The sequence below is a fragment of the Octodon degus genome, unplaced genomic scaffold, assembly GCF_000260255.1.
Source record: "Octodon degus isolate 3935 unplaced genomic scaffold, OctDeg1.0 scaffold00022, whole genome shotgun sequence".
NCBI lineage: Eukaryota > Metazoa > Chordata > Mammalia > Rodentia > Octodontidae > Octodon > Octodon degus.
Window position 1 is genome coordinate 5,448,274 of NW_004524598.1, and position 4,771 is coordinate 5,453,044.

The 4,771-nt window shown below is 35.0% G+C and overlaps 1 pseudogene; it reads left to right on the plus strand.

Moving 5' to 3' along the window:
* Positions 1-28: 28 nt before the first annotated feature.
* Positions 29-618, plus strand: LOC101591342 (annotated as a pseudogene).
* Positions 619-4,771: the final 4,153 nt, after the last annotated feature.

Below are 4,771 nucleotides of genomic sequence, written 5' to 3' on the forward strand. Positions count from 1 at the left end.
TTTTTTTTTTTTTTTTTTTTTTTTTTTAATGAGTTCCTGGCTGCGCTGTTCATTCACAATGTGGGTTATGCTTTGGGCTCTGAATGACGAGGTTCCAAAATACCGAGACCAGATTCCTAGTCCATCATATTGTTTAGAAGAACATAAGAATTTCTCCAACTGTACCGGAGGAGTGCTTTAGGAACAGAAGGGTCCAGTTTACATTTCATGTCATTTTCCTGATTTCTTACTGGAAGCATGCAGTGGTATAAATAATCCTAATTTTGGCTGCACCCAAGGGCAACTTCGTATTCTTGTAAAAATGAATAGAATCATTGGATTAAAGCCTGAAGAATCACCAAGGATAGAACGTAGTTCACAGGATGAAAATCCACCATTTCTATCAATTTATCCTAGTCGTGGACTCATAGACTTAAAGTATTTTCCATATTATGGAAGGGGACTGCACATGGGCTATCTCCAGCCATTCGTTGCTGTCCAGATCTCCCTTGAATCAAACAGTACCTAGAAAGAAGCAGTGGTCGAGTACAAAATTGAGGGATTAAAAACCTAAGAAACGAGGACGACTGTGACAAATTCTTGGGGAGAGTTGTCTTCAAACTCACAGCACATGCATAGCCTTGAGTAGGATGCATCCGCTGAATAAAAGTTGTTTTGTCTGTCTTCATTGTGCGCCCGCTGGACCTGCCAATCTAGAATTCTGAGACCACCTAGGGAAGGTGGTGCTGCACAGCACAGCATAATGTGCTTCTGAATCACAGTGTTCCGTGTCCTCTGAAATAACTGCCTGCTGCTCTGCTGCCCTTTGAACCAGTGTCCAGTCGCCACATAGGGATCAGTGAACACCTGATTCCAAGCCTGTGGGGTGGGGGGCTTGTTCTCTTCTATAATATGGTTTAATTGTCAAGTGTCTGAAGCTCAATGTACTATGCAATGTAAATATTATGGATTTAATGCTGGTTAACTCAGTTTTGATGCCAAAAAGTATTAGGGGTTAAGTAGTACCTGGCTAACATTAAGAGGCTGGGCTGCAAGAAGTGGGCTGGAGAAGCTCTGAAGGTGAAGAAGTGAACAGAATAAAAGTGGATGTGAAAGTGTTATGTTGGGTTTTTTGTATAATTATTTTCTATATGCTGAATTAGTCTATGGATCTTCTTGATCAAGAGCACAGAATTTTTGTTATAAAACATGTCTTTTAAAAAGCCAATAGGATTATTTTATTGTTGGAATCAAGTCTCTTAGAATGTATTTCAGACCATGGGTGAAGTGTTTTTAGGTTTGCATGAATATGCACCTAATTTTTTGTGAAATTAAATTCATGAGTCCTAAAGTGCATAATAGTTCATGAAGTATTGTTCCTGATTTTATTTAGCAGACTGTGAATGCTAATAAAAAGATTTAAATTGTGAAATTAAAAAAAAAAAAAACACACTTTTAAAAATACAGGGTTAGGAGCCGAGGAGAAAGCTAGGAATAAACACTTCCCTGGCAAGCACAAGGGCCTGAGTTCAATCCCAGTTCCACGAAAGAAAGAAAAAGAAAGAAAGAGAAAGAAAGAAAGAAAGAAAGAAGAAAGATGAAAGAAAGAAAGAAAGAAGAAAGAAAGAAAGAAAGAAAGAAAGAAAGAAAGAAAGAAAGAAAGAAGGCTGATATTAAAAGATTAATTAATTGTTAACTAAAAATAATCCCATAAAGGAAGCTGTAGGAAACTCCTTTTTCATATTTGAGTGGCACTAAGTTGACAAAGGAATTCTGCAGGCAAAGCCTGTCTCTTGATGGGACAATGAGAGAAAATACACAAAGACATTTGAGTTCAGAATTTAAACAAAACAAAAATCTGAAAAGGCACTTTCTAGAACACAAACATTCCTAAAACATGTTACACTAGCTTACATATGAGTTCCTTGTTTGTGGTGAGATTTAACACAACAGGCTAGGACCAGGCAATTTGAAAATATGGGTGAAAGAAAGAATAGATTTACCATTTTGTAACTTTTTATATTCCTCTTCATTTATTTTGTTTCTAATACTGAGCTCATGAATCTAAAATATTTCCTAATATCAGCTATTTAAAAGGACTTCTATCTAGAACATATACACGATTTTTAAAAAATCAGGACCCCAAAATTCAAAGACCCAAACAATAAATGGGTATCTGAGATTAATATATACTTCTGAAATGAAGAAAGGCAATCACAACTGCATCTTGTACTATGAATAACAACTGCAAAGACAACCATATGCAATGCATTAAATATTGAAACTGTCCTACGAATTGTTTTGAAACTGTCTCATTGCTATTTGATTCTCAATAAAATTAATAAAAAAAGACAAATGTCAAATAAATATATTTAAAAAAATGTTCAACATCTTTGGTTATTGGAGAAATGCAAATTTATTCAACACTGAGATTCCATCTCACCCTAGAAAGAGTGGCTATGATCAAGAATTCAAACAATAACAAATGCTAGAGGCACTGTGGAAAAAAGGGAACATTTTGCTACAGCTGGTGGAGTGTAGACCGGTACAACCTCTATGGAAATCAATGTGGACATTCCGCAAAAGCTAGGATTGGAGGTCCCATTCTACCCAGCTGCTCCTCTCCTGGGTATTTTTCCAAAAGAACTGCATGGAGTATTACTCAACTACCAAAAAGATACACTTGAGGCTTTTATAGGTAAATGGGTGCAACTAGAGGTCATATTGTGAAGTGAAATAAATCAGACCTATATGTGCAAACATCACATTATCTCCCAAGTATAAGAACCTGATGGAGTAAATGAAACCTGAAAGATACAACTGGATACTCTGAAAGGGAAAGAATGTGTTCAAAGGGAAGGAACAAGTGCAATGAGGAATAGGACAAAAGAAAGCAGGCAAAAAGATGTATTTATGTGTATATATGGCATAAATTGGATGATGATACTGCTGATTTGTGAAAGAAATTAATGCCTTATTTTTCTTCTTTTAAATTTCATATAACTTTTTCAAAATTTTTCACCAATATTGCATGTTTGTATCTGATAATCTAAACAACTATTTGAAGACAACATTATGCACTCTTACAACCATCATCGGATTCCTATTGTTTTGTTTAGTGAAATTCTGTGTCAATGCTAATGTTTTTCTTACTTTTGTGCATTCTCCTTAAACAAATAATTTGCATTTAATGCAGTAACTTGATACTGGCAATAGGTCCCTGAATAACTTAGTTCAATAATAATTGATCAGAAATGATATATTTGTCTCCTACTATAGATGCTGTAACAAATTTACACAAACAAATTTCAGATGATGAAAAAATTATTCTGTCACACATTTGGAAGTCAGAAGTCTAAAATCAAGTTGTCAGCAGGGCTGTTTTTGTTTCAGGGGGTCTAGGGCTCTTTGCCTCCTCAGCTTTCTACTTAGGAGGCCGGGTTCTCCCGCAGCTCTGCCTCTGTGGTCAGAGTGCCTGGCACCTTTTCTCTGTTTGTGCAAGCTCCCTCTGCCCCACACTTCCAAGAAAACTGGGAGGTAGAGAGGTAATCAGAGCACACTTGGGTAATCCAGGATAATTTCCTACCTCAAGGATCCTACCTTTATCACATATGGAAAATCCCTTTTGTTAAATAAGACAGCAGGTAAAGTTCAGGGGACAAGAATTTTGAGGACATCTTTCAATCTGCTACAAATCACAAAACTTTCCCTTCTTTCTTGTACTCGTTTGGTGTAAATTTACCATGTAAAATATTCTCATTAAGAAATATATACTATTTCTACCTTTTAATATTTTAGCTATAATGTAGACAAGAGAAAGACAGGATAATTTTTACTCATCAATTTTCCCTGCATCGTTTCAGTCATTCATTGCAGAGGAGAGATGAAAATTTTTGTCAAACTCAGACATTTATATAGCATACAAGTAACATATTTTCCCACTAAGTATTAAGAAGTGTAATTTATTAGATTTTTTTTCTTTAGCTGCCACATCTTAAATTTTTAAAGCTAATTTTTAAGAAGATGACCTTGTCAACTGCTTTCATGCAAAAATGGACAAGCAATGTCTGCAAGGTTAGTAAATTAATTTTAACAATTATTTAAATAAAAGTGCAGTTAGATCCTTAAATACTAATACACTTAGTAGAAAAAGTTCAGCAAGAGAAACTCATTAGAATAAAAAAATTTCTGTGTCTATCATATAAAAGAACTTGAATCATAGCTCTGAAGTTCTCTGGTGTTTCTGTAAATATGATAGACATACTCACTGACAAAGGATCTACAAACTGAGGTACAGGGCTTCAGGGTAAATCCTGAGGGGATTTGACTGACCTTTTCAGATACAAAAGCTACATTTCTTGTTATATAGGTCTTGCTTTATCATGGTCTTAACCATCCAGCAGAAAAGTATAAAAACGAGGGATAAAAAGTAAAGCTATTTTAATATGCTGAGCTGTGAAAGGGTCAAGTCAACAACTTCTGACATCGCAAGTTCTACAGATAACCCACTACTATTATGGACTACTGGACTATGTTGGATTATTTTACTGAATTCATGCACCTACTGTATTTAAATGGCAATGGAATACCCATCTCTGACAAAACTAAACAAAAAAAAAGGGATATAAATGAAGGACCATTTTTTGTATGTATATATACAAAATAGGATAGATATACAACAACTTTCTCTTAATTAAAAGAGAAGAAAGATTTGTACAATATTGTTTGGGCAGCATATCATGTTTGCATCTTGTACTATGAATAACTGCTATGAAGACAATTATATTCAATG